This window comes from Cuculus canorus, chromosome 4, assembly GCF_017976375.1.
Source record: "Cuculus canorus isolate bCucCan1 chromosome 4, bCucCan1.pri, whole genome shotgun sequence".
Classification (NCBI taxonomy): domain Eukaryota; kingdom Metazoa; phylum Chordata; class Aves; order Cuculiformes; family Cuculidae; genus Cuculus; species Cuculus canorus.
In genome coordinates, this window is record NC_071404.1 from 69,931,134 (window position 1) to 69,947,979 (window position 16,846).

Here is a 16,846-nt window from a genome sequence, read left to right on the forward strand (position 1 = left end):
TTAATATTGAGTAATTATTGTCCTCATCTAAAAAAGGAAGGCAATAAAATTTTCCCGATTTCATAGAAAATCAAATATATTTAGAGAGCTGATAGAAGAACTCAAATCTCTGCAAGGGGCAGACTCTCAAAGAGCCATCTAAATGTATACAGTAAGTTCTCCAAGTGCAACTATCTTTTCTAGTCTTTTATCTTTATTCTAACTGTCTTTTCCAGTCCTTTATCATGATTCTAACTGTCTTTTCCAGTCCTTTATCTTTATTATAAGTGTCTTTTTGCATTCTTTATCCTAATTCTCTATGCAGAAACAATAGACTCCTGAAATGTATTATATAGATGTAGCATGTTCCATATAGACAAGGAAAGTTTTGATGAATAAAAGACCAATAGAAGCTGAATTGCATGAGAAATTAAGAAACCAGTTGCTCACCACTACACGAAGGATGTATGATAAATAGGTTCTATTAAAAAGCATAGATAATTTAATGGAAATAAGAGTGGACATTGGCAGTGTTCATTATTTATTAATATCATCCAAAGCATATCATTGTTATTGAAAGATTCCTGTACGGGACAACGAATAGAGACATAGAGGGGTAATGTATTAGTGAACAAAGAATAATGCTGCAAGGAAAAAAACATAGATATTTATGTAGAGAACAGGTAAACAGCAAAGCTTATTAGAAAATTAAATACATTTTTTACATCACTGTCCTTTAAGTTGTTTGGTGATTTGGCAGCAGTGTTTCAGATGTCCTAATTTAGTGTAAGATGAATTAAGCTCAATTATTTCCATTGACTGTAAAGAGCATTCAGCCAACTACTTTGAATGTACATGCTTATATAGCACAAATCGATACTTGGCAGATGAGATTATCTCCTATAATCCAAACTAATTGAGTATGGACTCAAGATCAATCACCAGTTTGGGGAGAGATCAGAAATGTTGAAAAGAGGAAAAGCTGAGCTTCTGCTGCCACTTTATGAGGGCCTCAGACTACAACCATACTTATCTGCAAGCAGAAGGACAGATCCTGGATGGAGCTGTGCACACTCAGCATCTCACTGTCCTGATGTTGGAAGATCTTGTAGCAATGGGCAGACACAGAAAAGGCATTTATTCTTATAAAGGTCTGATGGTGCATGCATTGTGGGATTTCAGGATACTCAAGGTGGATTAGCTGGGCCATAATAAAAATGTTGGTATCTCACCTTGCCTCCGGGCCACTGGGGGGTCAGATTAAAGCTGAGCTGGAGCCTTTGACTCTTTGCAAACTTTGACTCTGTAAAATAATAGAAGCAAATGGTGAGTGTGGACATAATGCTTTAAAGCCTTACTTTTATCACTGTACATCCCTAACGAATTACCGTATGGTGGACTTCACTGTGCATTTATGTTCTGTTTAAACATATTTTATATTCAAGCAAGTAACAATGTAGTTTTTATTGCTATCAAAAAGCAGGAAATGGAGAATTCCACTAAAATATTCCAACTTCTTTTATATTTAGCTTGAAATGATCACTTTAATGAAAGGGTTTGGCTCAAGGCTTGAAGTACATATAAGTGATAGATTTCTCCCAATAGTAACATTTGTTGTCGTAACATTCATTATGATGGGAGATGACGTGTTTGAGAGTAGCCCTGCAGAGAAGGACTTGGGAGTGCTGGTCGATGAGAAGCTCAACATGAGCCGGCAATGTGCGCTCACAGCCCAAAAGGCCAATTGTGTCCTGGGCTGCATCAAAAGCAGCGTGGCCAGCAGGGCGAGGGAGGGGGTTCTGCCCCTCTGTTCCTCTCTTGTGAGACCTCATCTGGAATACTGAGTCCAGTTCTGGAATCCTCAATGTAAGAAGGATATGGAGCTGTTGGAACGGGTTCAGAGGAGGGCTACAAAGATGATCAGAGGGCTGGAGCACCTCCCATATGAGGATGGGCTGAGAGAGTTGGGGTTGTTCAGCCTGGAGAAGAGAAGGCTCTGGGGAGACCTTATAGTGACCTTCCGGTACCTGAAGGGGCTACAGGAAAGCTGGAGAGGGGCTATTCATAAAGGCTTGTGGGGATAAGACGAGGGGGAATGGGTGTAAATTGGAGAGGGGCAGATTTAGACTGGACATTAGGAAGAATTGCTTCACAATGAGATTGGTGAGACACTGGCACAGGTTGTCCAGGGAGGTATGTGGATGCTCATCCCTGGAAGCGGTCAAGGCCAGGTTGGATGGAGCCTCGGGCACCCTGATCTAGTGGGATGTCCCTGCCCACGGCAGGGGTGTTGGAACTAGATGGTCTTCAAGGTCTCTTCTAACCCTTACTGTACTATGATACTATGATTATATTCAATTGGTAATATGCGTATTTCATTTTAAAAAATACATAAGACACTCAAACTCCTTGATTACTAGAGAATTCTGTGCAAGGAATTTATGAGATAATGTTTTCAGGCTTGTCAGTAAAGCCTAAACCCCTGCTGCGCCAAAGCTTGTATCACATGCTGCATATGCTTTTCTAACATGAACCAGCAGAATATAATATCATGACCTGACTCTACCTTCCTGTATTTAACACTTACCAAGTGAGTCATTTATCCTGTACTAAAAGCACTGAGGGAACGAAAAGCAGTAACTGATAACATCATAATATAATAGAATTGCATTTAGAGCAAATAACAACCTGTAAGTAATAGAATAGTAGGAAGATCACAGGTGTGCCTGCTGACTTGGGAGTCATATTTGGTTATATAGACACTCTTATAGTTCTGTGATTAGAGGAAAACATTTTAATATGCTAACAGATACATTTCTGTTACAGATGTACATTACAGATATTCTTCTTCAATACTATAAAACACTTCTCTAATTTTTAGAAAAAGAACAACCCAAACCCAAATCAATGTATTCTGAGCAGAGAATTTAAGAAACCAAGCAGTTTCCCAAAGCTGAGTTAGGGACAATTATCAGATAGAACCTGACAATTGAATCACTGACGTGAAAAGCGAAATGTTTTCCATGGAAGCAATTTAGTAGCCATAATAAGCATTTTTTTCATTCAAAGCTCACCATGTATTTGCACTTTGTTGGTAATATTTGCCTGGTATGTCTAATTTGGGATCAATATTTCAGCTACTGTATGGAAACAGCTTTGAGTTCCTCAAGAAAAAGCATCAGTACTGTCAGTTTTAGGTCTCTCTAGCCTTATCACCTCACCAACCAGCAGGAATTCTGAGATCTCTCCGGTTTTGTATGCTGATGATTTTGCAGAGGAGTTTGAGCAACAAAAAAACCTAGCTTCAAATTACTTTAAAATACTCCCAAACCACTCTCTTATATTGGCAATTTTGATATAAAAATCTTTATTTTTAAATTGCAATAGATGTTCTTTATGTACTAGAGATTGAAAAGAGATATGGTAGCTGCAGTTTTGAGTCTCCCTTGATGTGGGACTCTCATTTTGATAACAAGATGCCTTTGCCCTCTAACTTTCTGTATATCTTTCTCTTACTACTCATGTTTATAATAATTATATCATAATTATAGTCTCATTTTTTAATCCATGTTTGCATTCTCTTCTCTGTTTTCATTCTCTTTAATTGCATGAAAATATTTCTGTTACCTCGAAGAAAGCAAGGCTTTGATATTTTTGTGTAATAAAGGTTTCCTCTTATTATGCTTCTTCTAAAACCTAACAATCAAGAAATACTGTCATTTAGCTAGTTACTAGGCCCAAATAAGTTTCAATGCTTAAGCAAACACAGCTGGGAATATGGTATCTGTGATGGAGAAAAGACAACTCTGATATAAATGATGTCATGTTTCTTGCATCCATTTAAATTACTACATTTGAGTCAGTTACAAAATTGCACTTGTAGTCATGGAAAAACTTCTATTATTTTTGCATTGTTTTGACAGTTTTTAGCTCAGACAACAAGAAAATTATCTACTTACAGTAGTTTCTTATGTAGACTTAATTCTGGATTGTGGGTTCGGGCTCTCTGAACACCTGAAGAAAAATATTGTTCTGCTAACTTCAAACAATTTAGTGCTGCAGAATGTAGTGGAAAGTGTGGATGTATTAAAAATGCACAATATGCTTTGAAAAACTCAATATTGTTGCTGAGAATTTGCTGACTTTTCAGAATTTCTACATGGATTCTGAAATGAGGACTTTCAGTGGATCCACATTAAAAGCTCACTGTGAACAGCAGAGTTGGAAAGTTATCTGAAACAAGAATTATTCTGTAAACTAAGGCAGCTCCCCTTCTTATCCAATCTGGGAAAGATGAGTCTGAATCCAGTTTTCTTATTTTCAAAATGTAGGAATTAAAAGCGATACATGAACAGTCTAAGTAGAAGGCATGTTGGACACACATAAAAAGAATAAGGGTAATTGAACGTACCTTGCAACCCCAAACTTGGTGTATTAAGTTATGAGTTGAAGATCTCACACAAAGTAATGCACACAAAGTGAGTGGAAAGCAGCAAACACCTACAAAGCAGTGGTATTTTAAATGGTAGTGGAAAAGCAGAGGTGCACTTAATTTTTGTTTTCCTTTCAAAGGTGCTCTTCTATTCTTTTTCTGGTCTGAATTTGTAGATCTCCAAATAAGTGATTCCTGTGTAGCTGTAGGCTTCTCCCAAACTGGAATGATATCTTGAAATAATATGCATTCCATTCAAAGTCTCTATCTCACCTAAAGTTTGAGTCAAGTCCTAGAGATTCTGGCACTGCATGGACACATTGCTGAACAGGAACGCCTGCAGGTCAGGCTCCCGTCACATGAACATCAGCCTTGGGTAAACAAGCAATTCCTTGACTTTCCCTGCCAAGTTTGTTCAATCTTTTTAAATGATCTTGATTCTCTGCTTACTCTGTGGTTTCCAGAGCACAATTAATTTTATCTTTTTGTTTTTGGTCTGTTTCTTGCCTGTGGGGATGGGCTGTGGTGCAATGCAAGGAAGACGGGAGTTCCCAAGGACGTTGTTGCAGATGGATTTCTTACCTCTTTATTATACTTTTTGTCTCATTTATCCCTTAGGGTCCCAGATTTTACTAAACTTTTTTCTAGAAGTGGAAGTTACAAGTATGCTTCATTACTTGAAAGGGTCCTTAGCCTTTGTGAGTGCTCTACCTTTGTAAAAGTTTCATTAAGCTTCTGTGATTCCCAGTACGTTGATCACCAGGAGGCACTCTCTCCTCTGAAGACCAGCTCTCAGCTCCTCAAAAGTATTTCACTGTTCCCACGGAAATGGTGGGAACTTAATTGCCTCAACCCATCTGGACTCATATGTTGTGCTGTTCTGTCCATGTTGAAAATAATAGGACCACATTTTAACAGTATGGTTTTCGGCATGTGTGAAAACCATGGGCAGCTCTCCAGGTACTCGAATACTACGGTGACAGAGCACTTGCCTAGACAGACAGTTGAACAGATTTCAAAAGCAAGGCATCCAAAATGTATCTTTTATAATACATTGGTGCTTTTTAATGTCTTGTTGGTGATAGATTTTTAAACCTGAAGCGTATGAATAATGCAAATAAGAAAATGCTACATAGTAAAGTTGGTTCAGTAACACTTTATATGCTCATTAGCTAGCGTGCGTTATAATTGAACTCTCACATGTGACAGCCACAGGAATGCCAAATGAATACGTTATGATTAACACTGTTAAAGTGAATACCAAATGAATTTTTAATGACTGAACACTTTCAATTTTCCCATTGATTCTGTGGTATGCAAAGTTTTGATTCCTTTTGAAAACTGGATTTGAAACAGGGTGATATTAATGGCATATTGTATTTTAATGTGGAGCATGCCTAGCTGGCACTAAATCATTCTCCAAGACCCCACGACAATTTTGTTGACTGTTTAGGAAAGCAACAGGTAGAAAAAATGCTTTCCTAGAAACTAAAAATGAATGAAGGGTTATTCACTTACACCTCTTATAAAATTCATTCAACAGCGATCCATGGGTACTAACCAGCCATTACAAGAAAAGGGAAATGGGGATGATTGCTAAAGCAATAAGTCCTTTTTCTTTTCACAAACCATGGCTCTGGAGTGATGGAAAAATAGAATTAAAATGTTTTATTGTTGTCCTGGTTGGATTAAATACTGCTTTAATAAACAAACAAATGTTCACACTTTAAATAAATTTTTTTCCGTATTCAAGTGAGCAATGCTGCTATTGGGTTTCTGAGCCTTCAGCACTATTTAATCTGCAGGAAGCAGTTGTCATTAATGTTCCCTTATTACCTTGTTTGCATAGTAACTTGTTTTATAAATGCCCCTACAGAAATGAATGGACTTATTTGGGCAAGAGTTTACCAATTACTGCAAAAATTCTATGGCCAGGTTTGTACGGAAACACCACCCCATCTAACAGGAAAACCTGGGTGCAAAGGGTAAAGCCTCTTTTCAGAGTTCAGACATTTCACAGAGACACAACTGAAGTTACATTTGCATCTTCTGTGCTTCTGGAGGACACAAAGAGCCTGGAGAACACAATGTATGACTGTGTTAACACTTGCAGATACTGATGTAAAGTCATTTTTACTGTGCTTTTGTGAGCTACACTAAGTGTTCTGTGAGCCACATGTCCATGGACTGGTTGATCTCTTCTGACCTAGGCTGTTTTTACTTCAGGAAAAAGAACACAGGTCTGCTCCTGAGTTCAGTCACACCAAACCGTCACTCCTTACCTTTCACTTTTCTTGGAGTTCAATCTCTAAATTGGTATAAAAAGTTATAGTGTTTATCTGTTTACATTTATTGCAAGAGACTTATAAAAATAAAATGATGTGAGCAAGAATAACCAGGTTGCAGGTAAATTAGGAAGAAAGTCATGTTCCATAAATAACTGACTAACTGCAGAGAACAACAATGCTACTTCTCATGGCAGCAGCAGAAATGCATGGTGGTAACAAGAGAGGAAAAAACTACCAGGGTTCTCAGGCAAAAGGAACGAAAGGTCAGACCTGGTACATTCTCCCTTCTTCCACTGCTTTCCCTCTTCCCCCCCGCAGACCCACTCCAGGATCATTCTGCAGTACAGAATACTTAGGTGGGAGGGGAGGAAGGCAGTTTTTGCCCATGTTTGTTTTACATGCTGAGTGAATTTTAACCCAAATGAAAGAAAGCTCCTTGTGTTTCAGCTCATGAGGCTTTCAAAGTGTAATATTTCTAATACTTCTCTTTTTGCCCTCACTTGTGCTACCCGGCTTGCATCTCCAGCTTGATATAACCAATAGTTTTTCTGCTTTTTCTCATTCCCTTGTCATATTCAATTATCTCTGAGAGTTTTTCCATCATCCAAGATACTAATTTTCTGAAGTTTTGTTTCCATGGGCAAGATATGCTGTGTAAGACCTCAAAGCAGACTATTTTCTTGAAAAAAGTGAAATAAACATTTAGGTGCCTCCAAATAAAGTTGAAGCTCATCCAAGCATCAATGTTCATGACACCAATGGGTCAAAGTGATTCTGCTTCACGAAATTAAATGAGTAGACCCAAATCAAGAGGTACTCTTGTGATTCTGCCTACACAGAAGAAAATCACGATTTCATTTTAACTCTCTACGGTAAATACTTAGTTCAATTAACTACTACGTATTAACTGCAGATTGAGTCTCTACATACAGCACACAAGAAATTGCTCCAAGGAAGCTCCAATGTGAACAGCAAGATGGAAGGACAGACAGACTTGACAGAACTGTTTAACAAATGTGAGGAATTGAGGTGCAAACACTTTGCACAAGGTCACAAAAAATGCTGCTGAGCCAGATCTTGCCCTTCCTACACCTTGTCTTATGGATAAAATCACCACTCTTTTCTCATGCCAACTCCGTGCATTTTTCTAACACAGTTAAATTTAATCTCTGCTCTGCACTGCAGTGTTTTGAAAAACTGCAGTTATGGATGGATGGGCCCAAGGATATGTGAAAGGTGCATACCCTGGGTAAATTTGGAAACAGTAACTTTTATTTATACATACCAGCAAGTGCTTGTAAACATCCCCTGCATAATTATTTTGGTCTGCTAGCACAAATTCATCAGCTGCTGAGAGATATTTCTGTAAGCTGAGAGGAGGATTCTTTTCTGGGAGAGAGTGACACAGGTGCAGACCAGTGGGCTTCCCACTTTCGGTGCTCCTAGGGACAGGCTACCTCCCAGCATCATCAAGGCTCCTCTCTCAGGTCTGGAGTTTGGGCTGCTGATCAGCAAACACCGGCAGCGCAGTCCTCAGAGAAGCACAGCAGGTCAGACATCGGTGTTTTGTTTTCTGGTTTAGTTTTGTTTTCTTAGAGTGATGAAGTGATTAAAAAAACCCAGTGGAGCTACCCCATATTTTTGAGTTTTTATACCACGGCAGAATGCCTTTGCCTGTGCGGGTGCTTATAGACATCTAAGGATTTCTCCCAGAGTTTTCTGCTTTTCTTCTACACCATATACTCTTACTGTGGTCCTTCAATTTCAAAAGATATTTAAAATATTATTAGCTTTTATATCTTGTTAGGTCTCCACTAGCAATATCTATTTCATATTTCATTCTCTTCTCTCAGTTTTTTTCTACTAATCTTTAAGTTTCATACTATAATTTTTCCTGTTAGTTCATTTAGAAGGAACTTAATACTAATTTTCATAACTTCCACTATGCTGTGTAAAAATCATGAGAAAGACTTTCATTTAGAGTGTACAATAATATCCATTTACATTTATTCCCTTTGTAGGTCAACACTTGTGAAAACTTCTCTTCTGAGATTATGTTTTTCAATATTTTCTCTTATGTGACAATTATAGAAAAACACATGAGCAGCTTTTTAGGAGGGGGTTAGGAGAGAAATGTTCTTCGTTAGTGAATGGCTGTGCCTGGTTGTGTGCAAAATAAAGACTTTTTTCGTATCCCAGATTAAAAGTGTGAGGAAGAGTAGGTCATGCCGTTCTTCCTTTAAGCTCAGAAGTTATTACAGCTTCCTGTACACAGGGATGAGTGAGCTGTGGGGAACGAATAAGAACCCATTTTGTGCAGACAAGTGGGAAGAGATGGATGAAGATGAAGAATGAGCAGAAGCATAATTCACCAGTGTACTTGATGGCATAATGACATTGATGTTTCTTGGCTCATATATCACCCCAGGTGCAGATACGTGTCACTTCATTTCTGTCCAGCGCAATGGAGAGTCCGTGAGGGATATTATGACTTTTTAAGTCACTATCTCTCAGCCAGGTTGCTTTGGGGCAATGCGATTACATGCTTTTCAGCCTATGGGCTTGATAGCAAACTGACACGCCCGCCCTCAGCTAGAGGAGCGATCAGTTAAGGATGACAGTGTTGCATAAACAGTTAAGTTAGTCCTGTATCTTGTCTGTCTTGTGGTGCTGTAACAGCTTCACCTTCGCCACACTGGAGCCCATAAGACCCTTTGGCTCATGCAACCTTTCTCAAAAGGCTGTGATGCAGACGTCAAATACCACTGGTACCAAGGCGTAAATCAAGATTTTTCCCTCTGTATCAGAAATATGCAGATCTAGTCTGTTCTTTCCAAATGTAGCGGACAAAAATCTTGTCTAGATACTAATCATGAAGCTGTTGACAAGTATGAGGGGCAGGCTGAATTTCAGATGGTCTTAGAAGATCTTAACTTCTCCCCAGGGGTCTGGACTTGTGTTCTTTACCACTATAAATCTTTTTTTCTCCTGATGGGGCTTTGTGGAGCTATTCCCAGGGAGAACGCACGTGGCTAGGAGTGGCATGACGAAGACTGTATTTTTTTGTGAGACAATATAATGTTGCCAGTAGGCCACATCAAAACATATAAGAAATGGAAAAGCCTGGTGTATATGGAGTATTGAATTTTCACAGTAAATCAACAAATCTAAATAAAGTCAGATCTCAATTACCCACACAAGATGCACTCCTGTTGATGTGATTCAGAACATGGGTTTTATTGCCTTGCAAACATCTGAAAGGAATTAAGTTTTCAACAGCTTCAGGCTTTGTTGTCCCATAATGGCTTAGTTTTGTAACAACAAGCTAAAATATTGACTGTCATCGAATTGACTGTCAAACTGATCTTTGTGGGTTTTGTTTTGTTTACAAATTAAAACTGTCCTTTTATTTTCAGCTCTGCATCAAATACCTGTGTTCTGAGAAATACATAGCTTGAAAACTGTCTCTGTGCCTCAACATGAAAAAAACTGCTCCTGTGTACTGTGATTAAATGTAGGACTAAAAAGCCACATGTGCAAGCCACAGGGGAAAATATCTGCAATTTCTTCTACTTCTAATGTCTCGACAGGAAAAGAAAGTTGCATTGAAGTATCATTTTAAAATTATCTAAAGAGGCGAGAGTATTGTTTGAATATGTAATTAATCTTGCTCCAAATCTCTAACGTTAATAAATCGAACCCTTTAAAAGCAGCTGCATGGGCAGCTCTTGGAAACAAAGTACAAATGCTATTCTTCCATTGCAACCTGTAACATTAATTGTCATGTAATTAATAGGAGTTTCAAAAAGTAAATACAATGCTGATGTTGCATTACATAGTTGAGCTTTTATTCACAGAAAGAATTAAAAAAAGTAATGATAAAAATACTCAGATGTATATGGAAGGCCAATGATACAAATGGAAGCTTTACTCATTTTGAGGAAAGATCACTGAATAAAATGTCATTCTTTCTCCTTTAAATGAGACTCAATTTGGTTTGTATATAATATAATATTGACATATAATGTACAATTATGTTTTATTCAAATATAGTTCTAGCTTGGTTAATAGCCCCTCATCAACAACATCTATAAGAACATTCTTAAAATTTCAGTCTAGTAGTGTATCAAACAAGGTACGAGTTTTATGTCCATTACTTTACAATGACATTATAAAAATGGACATCAGAAATAGATGTGATATTTCACTAATATTTTAACTGAATATTTTACACCCTTGTGCATCTCTTCTCTATAACATTAGAAAGAACGTACCTTTCTCACAGTCACTGACTGCATGGGTATATCAAACAACAGCATCTAGATAGGAAGTAGTGCCAACAAAGGAGAGTGACTTCTGTTGTTTACTTGCAGTTTAGCTTAGGGCCAACATTTTTTTGTCTACAACGCTGTCTGCTTTGATCTGTGTCATTACTAGGGATTACTAGGAAGAACATAAATACTTGTGCTCCAGCAAGCTGACAGGTCCCTGGCTCGTGGTATTAATCGTGGATGGTTCTCTAACACTGTACCATAATTTTCCAAAGCAGGTTTCTTGAGCAGATATGCTGAGAAAAGATGCAAACATATGGTAATCTATGCCTCCACTTACAGTTACAGGAGGAAAGGCATTTTTAGAGGAGAGGATACTAAAAGGCAACAGTTTATTGCAAAACATCAGCTTAAGATGTCTTAATTTTTTCACAGTAGGAAATCTGATCTAGAGCATATGGTGAGTTCACATGCAAAAGCATGGTAGACTTAAAATGGCAGTTCTTAATTAAGACCTCATTAGTGTTCAGGTGCTCGCCATATTTAGCCACAGCATGAAATACATGGCCTTTATCTTTGCATTCAGAATGGAATTACACCTGTTTAAAAATCCTTTGCTACCTAAACTGGGATCAGTTTTAATAATGACAGTACAGGATAGCATAGAGCTTTTACAGTACTAAATTACCTTATACCTTGAGCTATCTTTTGGACTACTGGAAATTAAAACAAAAATTTATATCAATGCACCACAAATGTTTCACAGGTTGCACTTGCTTTTTCCACACGTGATTTCTAGATAAAATATCTAAACTCGCCAGAAGTTTGACAAAGATAATTGCAGCACTGTTGCTAAGAGTTCTCTATAAGCAATCTTCATTCAGTTTACACACAGTTACAGTTAGGAGAAAATGATGACTTCTAGTTAGATGCTTGAAGTAATTTATTTTTCCTGACATTGATTTTATGAAAACAAAGATTACGTTACTCTTGACTTAGGCCTGTGCTATGTACATTACAGGTGAAGAATTACAGAATGAGTGGAGGCGGAGGAAAAGTATTGACTTACAAAAGAGGCCCCGAAGCATCAGAAAGATAGTATTGTTCATGATAAAAAAGCCTTGGTTTGCCTGAATGGTTTATCCACCAGATATCTCTAGACTGCTCAACTAAACCATTTCAGAAGGTACACTCTAATTTTCCCTTTGACATTTAAAAAAAAACCCCAAACCCCACTGTTTACAAAACCGTTGTGAACAAAAGCAGCAGATCAGTCTGCCTAGTAACAGATAGCATATACTTAAGATTTACCATGTAGCAACCAAATTGGAAGACTAATTCCACCAGAAAATTATGTTTTTTCTGAGTGAAAATACTCCGCACAAACTTCCAACACACTGTTTCGTGGAGTGGATTGCGTGCCTGCCCATTTAAATGTAAAAATCTAAAGCATGTTGTTGTAGTGTCATTAGTTGCAAAGCTTGCAGGTGATGCTTTAGGAAGTAGAGGATGGTTTAAAACACCTGAGCTGCCTGAAAGCCAAGCCCACTTAATTGTTATAAGTACTTTCTGCTGACTACTGGCTTCTCTCCATGAGACGCAGAAAGGAAAAGACGGGATAGGAAGGGAAAAGACAGAAAAAAGGATATACAAGTGAAGACCGCCAGAAACTGTAAGTTCTTCTTTCACTGACTGAATAGCATAAGGTGGTTTCTACTGTTTTGTGTGTGGTAAAACATCTAGATTGATAAAGCAAAAGAAAAAAGCAACAAAAGAAGGTACTGTGTTTGTTAGTGGCAACGTGAGGTTGGATGTTTTCTGTTTTTCCAGAGCTAGTACCTAACTGACTTGTCAGAAACATGTAACGAGATAAGGTATACATTAAAATCATTACTAATAGTCTTTCTAACTTGTTTAATGCCTAGAACAGAATAAAAAGCAAAGCTGATATCCCCCCACATGAACCTGCCCACCTGTGGTGAATGATGGATCTGGGTATTTTTTTCTTTCTGCGGTAAAATTCATGTGAAAAAATACTACCTGTTTTTTGTTGAATGTTTTGGAAGGCTATAAGTAGTAATGTCCAAATTTGAAATATATGGGGGGATTTTTGATTGCTTTTTTTTTTTTTTTTGTGACAATACCAGTTGTGTAATATACTTCAGTTGCTTAAAGGAATGAAGTTAGGGAATATGAGCGCTTCTAGCACAAGCTGTTGCCCAAAATGGCAGCTTGAGCATGGAAAGAGAGTGTTACAGAGATGAACTTATTAACAGAAGAAAACCAGAAAAAGAAAGTGTTATTACAGTTAGAGGTTAAATATTTACCAAAAATGAACACAGAGTCTGCATGTTTTTTTTTCATTAGTTTCACTCAAAAATAGTGTGCCTAACAAATTAGTTAAAGCTGTTTAGAGAACTAAATATGACTGCAGAGGGATAATTTTAGTGTCTAATCTCACATAGTCATGCCAAGCTAATTTTATTCTCCCTTTTCTGATTTTAGCTCAATGCATTTCTCTAAAATTGAGAACTCACTTTCCACATTTATAAAAATATACACAACATATTGTATATTTATATAGTTATAATCCATCAGCTGTAATACTAAAACTCAAATACAGTAAAATATCTAATGTACGCATATTGATGGGGGCAGCGGGGGGACAGAACAGAAACAAATGTAAATTTGAACTGTGGATTTCTTTCTTTTGGATTTATGTGGTTGAAAACACCTCTAACTTTCTACCGGTCTTCTTTAACGCATTTAAGGAATAAACCAAAATAACCCAGTCATATATTTTTACTCAATTGTCATACAATGCTCATTGATGTGCTCTCCTTTTGAGTAACATATATTATTATTTGTATTATGACAGAAGCTAGAGAATGTTTTCTTTTATTCTGAATTCCAGGGCCCTCTCAGGGTAAATATTATCTCTATGTGATATGGGTGAAATGGGGCTAATCTATTCCCTATGAGTAGGAAAGAAAGGAGTAGTCATGCTTTTTAATTGACATTGTCAATTTTCAGACTTTGGCAATTATTGGAGTTGTGTTCTGAAAAGAAGAAGATATAAAAGATAGGATTTTTTTTTTTTTAAATAGTTTTCTTAAGATTTTTTTTCCAGCTAATGATAGCCACCTTCCTATTTGGTCTTTTCTTTGGAAGACTTATCTGAGTTTTTCTCACTCATCTAAAATAAAACACCTCACTTCTGGGATCATCACCAGAAAATGACAGTACAGGAATCATACAGACAAATGTCTAGAGATTCAGTCATTAAATGATCATTTATTGCTAAAAAAGGGGATAGTGACTGTGAACATAAGCTGCAGGATGATACAGGGGAAAAAATAAGAGTTTTTTCTTTCTTTGTGTGTTATCAACACTTGTATTTCACAGAAAGTTAGCACAAAGCCTGGCTGCTATATAGCATTTAATCAGAATAGCACAAAACCCTTATGTGAGGTTGTAAGTGAGCTTGCAATATCACAGACACAGCAAAATAAACTAAGGACAAAACAAGGTCTCATCAAGTACAACTTCACCCTCTGCTCTTGACTTCTCTTTCTATTGTCGAATGAAGTAAAATGCAGGGTTTTATTAGAATATTTTGCTTACTGTTTCTACATTTAAGTTGTAACAATTCACACAATCGTGTGTCTGCATGATCAAGAGCTTTATTGTTTATATATACACACCTGTAGTGAGTGCATGTGCATTTAAACAGGTGAGTGTGGGCTCACAAGCCTGTACAACAAATAAAACAAGGACCAAGACCACACCTCACGCCTCTCTGCAGTACATTGCATAAGGAGGCTATTGTCTGTAATTATCTCCTGCAGCTTGAGACCACCTCCCCAGTTTTTGTGGTTTAGCTTCCTATGGGCTTCGTGAGTGGTGAGGAGGTAGTTGTGGGGATAGGAGTGTGCCCACGTGGATGCAAGGACAAGACTTGTTTTTCTAGTGGCCATGTGTTTCGTTTGCTTAAAATCATCCTAGGATTGCAGCTTTAAAATCACAGAGGAGGCCTTTTGTTCTTTTTTTGGTGAAACTTTTGGACTATATAAACCCACTCGTAAATGGCTTTTTATAAGATCCAGTGACAGGGTTAAGAATTTGGCTTCTAAATTTTAAGTAGGTGTCTTTTGTAGTGGGGCAAAATTCAGTCATGGTGTGCAGATGCTATGTTTTCTACTGTTTCTGGTTGGCGTCCTTGAAGAACTTCAAGAGGATTTAAAACTCCATTAAAAGTAAGGAATTACATGAGAAATATGTGAAGAATCAGCTGAATTACTTTACTACCTGTAAAGCTATATTTTCATCTAAACCAACTCTTAGTTGTACATCCATACTAGCAGTAGACTCGTTAAGGTAAAAGGATGCCGGTTGCTCCTGGAACAAGCAAGCAGTAAAGGGAAGAGAAGAACGGCCTTCAGCACAAGATGAGGAAAATGGGGAAAACAATCAGGCTGTAGTGATGGGTGATTTCAATTTTCAAGTATGAACTGGGAAAACTGAAAAGCATGGTACAATGAAAAATAGAATTATAGAAGAAATAAAGAGTTATTGACCTGTGGTGTCAGACTCCTAATAGGACTTGTCCTCTCCAATCTCAACAAAAATGTGCAGTTAGTAGATTAGAAACAGCAGAGCTACTTGGTTCAAGTGACCCCATGATTAAATTCAATATAACGTGGAACACTAAGCCAAATATATCAAAACCACAATATGAATTCTCAAAGGTCTACTTTAAAGGTATATGGAAAAAAACCTCTGAAAGTGGATAAAGGAACAATAATGGAAGATATTTCTAGTAAAGAATAAAAGTTTTCCTGACATTGCCAAGATGTAGTTTGGGCGGGAAAAGGAAGAAAATGCTGTGATTTGGGGGAATTAATCCCTACAGTTCAACTGTTTTACTGTCTTTAAACTGTGAATTAAATAAATGTGACTCATTACTGAATTTTTACCAAAAGATTGTGAGAGCACAGTAACTACAGCCATACCTGTGAGATTGAGAACATTAACGATTGTCTCATAATTGCCTCCTCGTATCCATGTGATAACCATAACAGGGCTGCTTGGGAGGAGGATGTTCCTCCATTAAGCGATTTAACCTCAGTTCTTGCCTACAGCAGGGGACAGCCTTTGTAGGGGTTTCTGTTTCTCTTCTGCAATGCCAGACCGTTAAAGATAAACATCTAGGAATCAAGCTGGAGAGACATTGGTAGTTCTAGAGATGCACTGGACACAGAGTGGCTATGCAGCTGTGGTATTAATGTATTTGTGCTACGTCTCTGCTAAAATGAAATAGTTATCAGTGTAGACACTTGAATGTACAGTTTTTAAACTTGGTACTCTGTATGCGATGTGAATCTTTCTTAAAATTAGACGCGTGGATGTACTTGTACTTTGGAATTTTCTTTGTTTTCTTTGCCCCTGTAATTCAAACATATTATGGGACCAAATATTCAAACAATCATTTAAAACAAAGAAACTAGTGTCAGTCTCTTGACAAGAATAGATGCAGTGGAAGTGTATCATTGTAGAAGATACTACAGTGTACTGTAATCTGAGAAGCCATGTCCAGCTGCATAGCATGGCAATTTTATGGTGCCTGAACACCCTTTGCTAGACTAGCTGTTGCCTCTGGTTGCTTAAGATTCAGTCTGCTCCTTCAGACACGCTGTCAATATTTCATTTAGTCTTGAGATAGTGGGGGTTTGAGTGACATGCGGTGTAATACGCTTGCATTCTCTTATTTTTTACATTTACATAATCATTTGTGTAAATGAGAAATGCCATGAAGATTTGTAAATAATAAAAAGACCACTAACCATTAGTGTATTTTTAACACTTGTAAACTTAAT